Raw genomic sequence first — 11657 nt, 5'->3', positions numbered from 1 at the left:
TAGAGGCTTATAATTGATAACCAGCCTTGGTGTCCCCCTCTCAATTTCAGCATTTTTGTTTACATAGAAAGCTGCACAGGACCACGGGGATCTAGATTTTGATATGATTCCTTTGGATTCGAGATCGGTGATCTCTTTTCTACAATGTTGTTCTAGGTCGGAGTTCATTTGGATAGGTCTCGCTTTTGTTGGTATTTCCTTTTCATCAAAATCTTTTTCATAAGGTAAATCAATCATATGTTGTTTTCTATGCCAAAAAGCATTTGGTAAGTCAGAACAGAGTTCTACTTCTATTTGTTTTAGTAATTTTAAGATTTTTTCTTTGATAAAGTGGTCTTGTAATTGCTTCTCAATCTTGTGAGAGGAAATGTCTTGTTTTAGATGGGATAATTGTATCTGTTTTCCTTGTATTAAGGCATTTATCTCGTTATTATATATAGAATATGCCTTTATTGTATTGAGGTTCCTTATTTTGGGTTTTTCAAGAAATGGGAAGGTAAGTTTGGTGTTATGGGTTTTGAAAGTAATACCTTCGTAGGTGACAGTATAGGGGGTTATTAAATTGAAGAAAGGTGTACCTAATATGACAAGATGATGTATTCCTTTAACTAGGAGAAAAGATGTCTTAATTTGGAAGGTTTTATTATTGATAGAGGCATCAACCTTACTAACTACATTGAGGTTTGAGTTATTAGCGGCGGTTAATCTTTCGTTGGTATGTTGATGGAATCTTTTTGGTATTATTTCTTCTTTAATGCAATTCAAATCTGCTCCTGTATCGAATAAAGCAATGGTATCTAAGATGAAGTCATCTGAGAAGACAACTTTGACCTTTATGAGATATTTTCGGTAGGTAACTTGCCTTAATTCATATAAGAAATCTTCATCTTGATCAGGAGTATTGTTTAAACTGCTTAATTGTTTTTGTTCAGTATTTTTCTCTTCTACTTCACGAACTAGAAGGACATTTAAAGCTTCAGAATCTATTTTCTGCTGCTCTTTAAGGATTTTTAATTCTTCTTTGATTTCCTTAATTTCTTTGTGTAAGTCTTGTATTGTTGGAACGGATTTTTGGTTGGGTTTTTGCTTTTTTAATATTGTGGTCAAGTCATATGTAGTTTTTGTTGATGGGAGAATAGAAGGTTTTTGTTCTGGTTTGGGTTCAATTGGTCTTTGGAGTAATTTTTCTAAGAGCTCTTTTCTTATTTGGGGATCAGTTATCTTCTCTATGATTTCGAGAGAATGTTCTTCATTTCTTGTTAGGACGTTGATGCGTCTGTCTTCAGAGGAGGAATTATGAGAGGAAGATGAGCTTGTTGCAATCTCATCTATTTGAAGAGGTTCATCATTTCCAGACATTTCAGATGTCTCAGAGTCGGAAGATTCAAGGAGTAAAGCCGAGATTTTGTTAGATAAGCTTTCTTCTATGTTTAACTCTTGTATTTTCCTATTAAGTCTGCAGAAACTAGATATATGTCCCTTTTTTCCACATTTGTAACAAGTTATATCTTTAGTGGTTGGTTTACTAAATCTATTTTTGTTGAAAGGTTTTTTGTTGTTGGAAGGTTTATTGTTATTATTAGAGGAAGGTTTATTATAGAACGGTTCTGTTGATTTTTTGTAGAAATGTTTAGACTTTGTGAAAGACCTTTTCTGATAAGGTCTTTGATATGGCTTGCATTCACCATCACATTTTAGTTTTGAATAGCTTTTGTTGGGATTATAGTCAAATTGTTGACAGAAAGTCCCTAATTCCTGCTTTGTTCTTTTCATTTCCCATTTGAGATGTCTTTGGAGTTTTAAATCTTGACAAATTTTTAGGCCTTCTCGTTGTGTTTGGCTTATGAGTTGGCCATATGTCAGGTTTTTGTAAGGTATCGGGCTTCCGTGTTCAGTTATTAAAGAGGTTCTAACTCTCTCACCGAGTAAGGTTGGAAGTCCGGCTAAGAATTTTTCTTTCCAATTTGCATGGTTCGAGTCTTCTCTGAGCATGACTCTGGTGAGGAAAGTAGTTTTATATCTTTGGAAATCACTAAGTTTTTTACATTTGAGATTATGTAAAAGCTCAGCATTTTTATCTCTCAGGTGAGAAGGGTCACCAATGAAGTGGTGTGTTATGACTAGAATGAGTTGTGCGACTGCTCCTTGGATAGGGTTTCCTTGTTCATCTAAAATGGGTTTTCCCTCTTCATCTTCCCTAATGGAATTTAGGATTTCAAGATGATTTTCAGGGGTAAGGTGATAGTCCCACCAACCTTTTAATTGGCCAGAGAACCCTGCTATGAGTAATTCGGCTATAGCTTTGTCTGGGGTTCCTATTTGGGTTGTATAAGCATTGGCTGCCATGGTCATTTGTTGTAAATGATTTAGAATATTATATTCAGACATTCCATCTATATTCCATTCATAAACAGATGATGCATTGAATTTAGACTGGGTTAAAATTTTAGGTCTATTTTCAACTCCAATGTCTGGGGCTGTGAATTTTGGAATCATTTGTCGGAGGTCATGAACCTGGGGTATGAAAGCATCTTCATCTAAGTCATGATGTATGACATTTAGTTGTTTAGATGAAACACTGTCAGCAGCTATTTGGGTTGTGGAAGAGGAAGCCTCAAGTCTGCTAAGATGGTCTTTGATGGCTTTAACGAATTCCGGTCTGTTTGTTTGAATTTGTTGTTGGCTTTGTCTAGAAACTTGGTATGGTTTAAATATGGGTTCTTGATTATTAATACTTTTGGGTAAATCTATTGTTTTTTGAATCCGGTCTTCTATCCGGTTTAGTTGACTTCCTATGCTATTTAGGTGGGTGTTTGTGTAATTAACAGCAAGGATTGTATTCCTAGTATTTTTTAGTATGTCATCATCTGGTCTTTTGATGGGGTGTGCCTCGATTTTTTCACTATGAACTGTTAGTGTGACATTTCTAAAAGGTGGGTGATGTGATTCTATAGTTCCACTGGTTGTTTCCCATTGTTTTTGTTTTTGGCTCATGCTTCGAGTGATGGGGTTTAGGTAATTTGTGAATGGATAAAATAAGTTTTGGTCAGAGGAGTAAATTTCCAACCAATCAAAGAATATCATTTGGATTTTGTTTTGGTTAAGAAATTCATAATAAATTTCTTGAATTTGTGTCTTTTGTTCTTTGAAGTTGGTAAAAAACCAATTTCTTTTTTCAGTGTTTTGGGGAGAGTAGAACTCTTCACGGAGAAAAGTTTTATTGATTTGGAACTCTATTTCAATTACATTTAGTTCACTTGGCATTCCCATATTCTCAGTTATAGCAGAGAAGGTTGGGGATGTTGGTGAGGAAGGGGAAACTGTGTTTGGTGGTAATTGAATTTGTTTATAGAATGGGTGAGGTATATTGGAAGAATAATCTACACCACTCATAGAGGTATTAGGTATATCTGATGTAGAGTATCTTGGTTTTGAGGTAGTGTTAATGATAGAAGGGATTTGAGAAATCTTTTCTAAGGTTCTTGAGGAAGCATCAGAATATCGAGAACTAATAAAAGAGGTTCGGGATGATCGATCAAATGCAAGAGTGACTCTTCCATTATCATCTTGGTGAACTTGGTGTATTTGTGTGTTTGGTTCTAATCTTTCCGGTAATCTAGGGCGAGCTACTCCTTCTAAAATCCATTCAGTGGGAAGGGAAATGTCCTGCCATTTTATGGATCGAGGAATAACTGTGTTAGACCTTGAAAGGTCAGTTTGGAGAAGGATGGTTTCTCCTTTGACGAAAGCATTTTTATGTCCATCATCTCCAATGGACATTATTGCTTTGTAATGAATTCGAAAGATTAAAGCCACTGGAATTGATCCTTCTAACATTTTATAGTTGTGAGTTTTAACTTGGAGTGTCATGCTATGGATAACATTCCTGTCTTTAAGAGAAATGGATAAATTTGGATAACAACTAAAAGAGATGGGTCCGTTGCATAGACTTGATTCTATGGAACTTAACAGAGAGTCATTGAACTCAAGGAATCTGGCATCTCTTAAAATGGCTAGTATTGAGGTGTCTAATCCTTCTTTGGTTAAGGGCTTAATTCCGACTTGGACTAAACCTATATGGATGTAATTGTATGATTTTACTAGTTTTTCTAGGGAACTTTTGGTGAGAAGGTGAATTGTTTCGAATGATTTTGATAGGTGTATGTCCCTTTCTTCGGTTTTGATGGAAGAACTTGAACTATACAATTTTGTATCATAAACTTGGCTTTTGGGGATTTTTGGGATGTCCCAACGCTCTATTGCTTTTTGGAGGTTTTCGACGTTGGTTTCAACACTATGTGTAATATTTCTTGAATCTAACGTACTAGTGGAAGAGTTTGAAAGAGATGTAGTTCTGCAGAATACAGAATCCATGTTCTAAGATCAAAAAAGACGTAAGCTAAGCTTTTGCTTACAATCCTAGAAAAAACGGGTTTACTGCCTCCTATGGACTTATAACCGATAAACTAGGCAAAACGACTCGGCAAAGGCTTAACTACAAAAGTTTAAGAACTGAGAACAGAGATACAGTAGACAACAATAATACAACTCCCTTATGGCTTTGATACATTATACTCGGGAGCCTCGACTCCCGGTTTTAGAAAAAGTTCACCTTTGGGTCCCCTATACTAAGGATATACGCAACTACTGCTTATCTATAGCATAGGTATTATGCAACTTATAAGCTTTTGAATCAACAATTAGATATCAAGATTACAAAACAGGCATGCATATAAATATCATATCACATGCTCCAATATATCGCAAGACTTTGCTAATAATAATCATGCACTGATCACAAGATAATGCATATACATATATACATCACAACAACAGTATAACGGGTAGAAAACTTGCCTGAGCGACTGGGGGTTACAAATGGCTTGGGACGAATCTGGTAACCTATAAACAACATATAAGTTGGAATTAAACCAAAGTCCCTTATAAATCTATACTTTAACCAATTTAGACTATAACGCTCGCTTTGCGCTTACTGATTCTCTTAAGTCGCTCGAGTACCCTCGGCTCCACCAGTTTTAATAAATTAACCATTAAGGGTTTTAAGGCGATTCTTTCGCTAGTGCCTTACCAACTTCCTAATACACTTTACATAAATGTTTCATACTCCAATTAGTCATTTTAGGTCTTTAACCTATGTTTCAAAGTAAGCCGAGGGGTAATGGTTCGTTCGCGAAACGTCGTTACTTAAAACGACCGTTTCTCCTAAACCGTACATCGGAATGAAACGAACTACATATAAAAACGAAGCTCGTAACATGAACTATCCAATCATGGAAATGGTCAAAACCTAGCAGTGAGTTCACGGGTCCTAATGTTAAGAACAAAACAGCCTAAAGTAAATCGGACATTACGACGGCTATGTTTACGCGATTACCCAAATTTAAACCACTCCAAATCAACCCACAATCAATCCACAATCACAACCCAATCAAAATTCCATCCATAAATCACCATAACAGCCCCAAAAACTCCATATTATCAATTTATACTATTCTTAAACTTGAATTTAAACTACACTTAAGTTCATTAATCAACAATCCAAGAACTACCACTCCAAAAACTTCACAAGATCAACTAATCTCTACATTTACAACTAGCAAGCCTCTCATGAATTATAATCAACAAAACTAAACCTAATTACTCAAATAAAGCTAGGGTTTGGAGGGGTTATACCTTCCTTGGAGAGTGGAGAATCAAATGAATAGCTTGGAGTCACCCTTAAAGTCCTTATCCAAGCTTAATCTAAACAAAACTTCAAGAACAAAAAATTTAGTTCTTGAAAAACACTATTCACCATCTTCTTCCATGTTTTTTAGGAAGAGATTGTGAATGATTTAGGAGCTCAAACTTATAGGATATCCATAACTATGCATAAGGAGTCTTAGATAATTACCTCACTAATTAACAAGGCTTGGATCTTGAATTTTGGAATTTTCCTCTTTGAAAAAGAAGAAAAGCCGAGAGCTCTTCTTGAAAATGGAGGTGTTTTGTGTTTTTTGATGAAAATGAAATGTTTTGGCTTGGTTGGTTGCTTTTGATTTGTTTTGTTTTGTTTTCTTACCTTTTACCATGGTAACTTTTGTATGGTTCTAAATCAACCAACAACACACTTGCTTTGGTCATGCTTATGTCACCAAGTGATGTCATCCTCCCACCATTGTCCTCCTCTTATTGGTTTGATGACATCATCCCCACTAATCTCTTTGATTAGCTTCTAATTACTTGGCTAATGACCGCTGATCTGTTATACGGTTCGCTTAACTTTCGTTTTTGTTTATCGTTTGAGGGATCATACCCGGGATCTTATTACTTAGGTTCCCTTAACCTTTCTCAATACATTATATTCCTTTTTTGATCCTCTTTTATAACCCTTGAATTTAAATCCTTTTTATTCTGTTACCTTATACTCAATTCTTTCGGTATCTGGTGGATTTTCGGGAAAAATCAAAGTGTTCAGATTTGAATTCTGACGATCTTTACATTCACTTATATACCACATAGAGTACTAATAATATCCCAGAAGATCAATAAAAGAACCCCTTCATAGTGTGGCATGAATTTTTTCTTAATCAGCAAAACACTATTCATAAGGGTTTCAAAAATTCTTGGGGTTATTACAACAGAGCATGCCCTAAGTATTATTATCCTTTACTGAATATCGATCAACTTATCGACGCAACGGCTGGTCATGAACTGTTATCTTTCACGGACGCGTTCTCAGGCTACAATCAAATTAGGATAGATGAGCAAGATTGGGAACAAACGGCGTTTATCACACATCGAGGTGTCTTCGCATATCGGAACATGCCTTTTGGGTTAATCAACACCGGTGCAAAATTTCAACGCATGATGGATGAAATATTTAAAAGTCAGCTGGGTCGAAACCTCGAGGTCGACGATATGATAACAAAGTCAAAATTTTCACGCGGTCATACCATCGACCTTCGAGAGACCTTTGAGAACGTTCGTCGTAATAACATGTGATTGAATCCGTTAAAATGTTCTTTTGGTCTAACATCTGGAAAATTCTTGGGATTTCTTGTCTCCCGACGAGGGATCGAGGCTGACCCCTCGCAAAGAAAAGTCATATCTGAAATGAAAGACCTTTCGACCATTAAAGAGGTTCAACGTCTCACTGGATGTATAGCGGCCCTTCGGCGTTTCATATGACATGCCTCTAAAAAATGCAGTCCTTTTTTCAAGATTATCAAAGAGGCTTCAAAGAACAAGAAGTTGATATGGGATGATCAATGTAAAGAAAGCTTCGAAGCACTGAAAACTTTCCTGACAAGCCCACCATTTTTAGGAAGAGCGTTGCCTCGTGAAGCATTAAAAGTGTACATCACAGGCTTTGATGGGTCGGTAACCTCCGTTTTGGTCAAAGATGTCGAGGGACGTGAAGCCCCGATTTACTATGTCAGCCATACTCTGAAAGATGCAGAAACTCGTTATCCACATGTGGAGAAACTAGTTTATGCTCTCGTTGTAGCAAGCAGGAAGCTTCGTCACTACTTTCAAGGACATCTTATAAAAGTTATGACCGACCAACCCTTGAAGCACATCTTGCACAAACCGGATATGACAGGGCGTCTCGCCGCTTGGACGGTTGAACTTAGCCAATTTCACATCGAATATCTACCCCGGAGTGAAGTGAAGCCCCAAATCCTACCAGACTTTGTTGTAGAATGCAAATTTGACACACCTACAACTGAGGAAACACCGTTCCCACAGAAGGCTTGGACTCTTTACGTTGATAGATCCTCAACAACATCATCAGGGGGCGCATGTGTGATTTTAATCAGTCCAGAAGGCTTCAAAATACAACAAGCTTTGAAATTCTCGTTTCCGATAAAAAACAATGTAGCCGAATACGAAGCTTTGTTAGAAGGACTACGCCTAGCGATTGAGTTGGAAGTGAAAATTTAGAAATATTTGGCGATTCTCAACTTGTCGCCAAACAGTTACAAGGTGAGTTCAAGGCACACGATGCTCGAATGTCGACATATTTGAATCTGGCCATGTCCCTGTTGGAGAAAGTTTCGTCATGGACAATCAAGAACATTTGCAGGGAAGACAATCAATGGGCTGACGCCTTGTCCAAATTAACACCATCCGTCGTCGCAACGTTAGAGGTAATATATGTCGAGGAAAGAAGTGTTCCCTCTATTGATATGGATTCTCCATCCCCCGACATGCTGAAAGTCAATGAAATCTCCTCTATTGCAGATTGGCGTCAACCTATTTTGGAGTACATCTTGTAGAACAAGCTGCCACAAGATAAGGGTGAAGCTAGAGCCATGTCATACAAGGCAAAGAACTATTGTGTGCTAGAAAATAAATTATATCGACGAGGGCTCATAGAGCCACTGCTTCGATGTTTAGGGCCAGAAGACTCTCACACGTCGATGGTTGAAGTCCATACTGGAATCTGTGGGGATCATTTAAGGGGCAAGAACTTAGCCCTTAATATAGTGATGCAAGGTCTGTTTTGCCCTACAATGCAAAGTGATTTTGAAAAATTTGTACAAAAATGTAAGTCACGTCAGTTATATGGGTCGGTTTCTCATCAACACTCGGTGGAAATGATTCCCGTCATCAATCCATGCCCTTTCTTTCAGTGGAGCATAGATATCGTGGGCCCTTTTCCCAAAGTTCAGAACCAAGCCCAGTACATTGTCGTGGTTGTCGACTATGCAACAAAATGGATCGAGGCACGACCCATGGTCAAGATCCATGAAAAGGAGATGATTGAGTTTTTGATGGAATACATTGTGTTCAGATTTGGAGTACCAAGAATCGTTGTAACTGACAATGGAACCCAATTTATGGGAGGAAAATTCGCAGAAACACTTTCACAACTCAAGATTAAACACATCAAATCCTCGGTAGCATACCCCCAAGCCAACGGACAGGTCGAAGTGTCTAACCAAATAATCCTACAAGGGCTCACGAAACGGGTTGATGAATTACCTAGGCCATGGGTCGATGAATTGCCGAATGTACTCTGGTCGTATAGGACGACCCCTAGGAGTTCAACGAGTGTATCCCCTTTTAAAATGGCTTTTGGCTTGGAAGCGGTGTCACCCGTCGAAGTGTCTCTAAACTCCCCAAGGGTCGAGTACTTTGACGTCGAAGTCTCATGAGAAGGAATCCAGCTTCACAATGTTTTTATGGAAGAAATCAGAGATAAGGCGTCAATGAGAGTCCTTCAGCAACAAGCGTGCACATTGGCTTATTTTAACAAGAAAGTAAAGGTTAAACAGTTTTTGGTAGGGGATTTGGTCCTTCGAGAGTCGGCAGCATCACAACCCACCATAACGGGAAAATTCAAAGCCCCGTGGGAAGGTTCTTATCAAGTGACGGGGGTCGTTGTACTAAGAACCTATCGACTGCCGACACTCGAGGGTACACCTATCAAGAACGCTTGGAATGCTATTCACTTGAAGAAATTTTATCAGTAGATTAAGTTACTTAAAATTGTGGAAGGGAAAACAAGAAAGTCAGCTTTAGACTATAAAAGTTAGTTTTAACGAAAAAGGGTTGATATGAGATCCCCGTTAAGACAAAAATCTTCCCTTTTAATTTATCTATGAAAAATAGTACTTTTGAGTAAGTTTTAAGTCTGAAAGTGATAAAGATCGGCAAATCAAAACATCATATGTCAACACAGAACGATTACTATCACACGATCAATTATGATTACAAAAATCAACACATTTATACAAAAACAAGGAAAATACATAAAGAAAGCCATGAAACTCAAATATTGAAACAAGGACGACCAATATATAAACCATAAACAACTGAAAAGCTTTTTCGAGATACAATCCCTAAAATTCGAAGTCATCAAAATTCAAAATCAATAGTCAACATTAATAAAAATTCATAACAAAGTCGAAAACACGCCCAGGATAGTAAAATAAATCAAATGTCATCTTCAGAAGAGATGACCAACATAACCCCGTCATAAAACCATAAAGTACTTAATCAAATTAAATTATAAGTCAGAAACTACATCGATTAACGAGGCATTCCCCGCCTTCAAGAGTCGACAGGTCCGCCAACGACATCTTTCTCCTTATGCTCCTCATCATAGTCTCAGAGGTAATCCTCGAAGCCATGACCACTTTCATCAAAGCCAACAATCTCCATCCTCTTGATACAATGCCCATATCCATCATTGAGGGCCCCGGCTATATCCTCGATACCTTTCTCTACCTCCAGCTTCAAATTCAGATTTTCCATCTCCAAAGTTTCATTCTTCTCGCGAAGGGCAGTAATCTCGGCCTCTAGAGCCTCACGCCTCTTTGTCTCTTCACCAAGCGAAGCCTCAACGCTCTTCACTCGAGAGCCGACACCCTCCGACTATTTCTTAAGACGATCATTGGACAACTCTCGATCACTTATCTGCGTTTAATAAAACAAATTATACATCTATAAAACATACACATACTTAAAAGTACATGATAAATGTGAAGGGAAGACAAGTTAAGAAATTTACTATCGTCTAGATGAAATAAAAAAAAGAGAGAAAAAATAAAAGAAAAACAAAAACAATAACACAACTTGGTCCGGAAACTCGAATTAGCCTTCGGAAGCTCGACAATTCGGCTCTTAGCCTCACCTAACTCATTTTCAAGCTTCTTCTTTTCACCATTCAGTAAATCCCACTCCTCCTCGACCTTCGAAGGAGAGCTCTTACTTTCATCAGACTTATATTCTTCAAGAATATGCATCACATCGGATAAATATTGCTAAGACATAAACCAAAATCGCGAAAGATATCAAGTCAAGTATAAGGAAAAAAAGGATTTATAGGTACATAAAGTAAATATAAATCAAGTAAACATATAATAAAAACATACTTACCCTTCCAACTCTCCCCCAGCATCGACCAACGAGTTCAGTCTTGGACCTCTTAGCATAAGCACTAGAATCTTGAGGCAAATTAAAAACTCGGAAAGCCCGCAGGGGAGCCGTCGACCCAGCAGTCCACCTCTCAGAGGGACGGATCTCAACATGAATGACTTCTTGGCTCGCTTCTGCGTCGACAGTAGGGAGCATAATTCCTCGGTTTCCAATTATTGTTAAAGTCTTGTTTACACCACTCCCCGCAACATCTTCACAAATCTTTTTACCAGTGACCTCAGGGGTCTCAACAGCTACACTTCTCGACCTCTTTCAGGAAGGATTCCCAGTCCCTTCACACGTAACACGCTCGGATCCTCCAACAACTTTGTTTCCACGATCGTCTAAAAGCTCAAAGGAAATCGTCTTCGACGAGGTATTTTCATCAACTCTCGGCATATCAACAACCTCGACCTTCGACTTCTTAACCAGCATCATCATGGCTTTGTCCATCTCAATCAAAACTCCACTTTCTAACAACCGTTTCAAAGGTTGACCTGCAACTGAAACATGAAAACAATTTTTAGGGAAAGAAGGGCTACAAAAAATATATAATAAATACAATAAAAAAGGGGAGACATAAGCAATATAAAAAATTGTTTTAAAAAATATAAATAATAAGTCCCTTACGATGATGATCTTCTAAAAATTTACAATCTTTCAGATCGTTGTGGGTATAAATGGGCCTCAACCTTTGAAACCTATCAAGGTACGCAACATCATATTTA

This window comes from Apium graveolens, chromosome 3, assembly GCF_009905375.1.
Source record: "Apium graveolens cultivar Ventura chromosome 3, ASM990537v1, whole genome shotgun sequence".
Classification (NCBI taxonomy): Eukaryota; Viridiplantae; Streptophyta; class Magnoliopsida; order Apiales; family Apiaceae; genus Apium; species Apium graveolens.
This window is presented reverse-complemented; position numbering follows the sequence as displayed.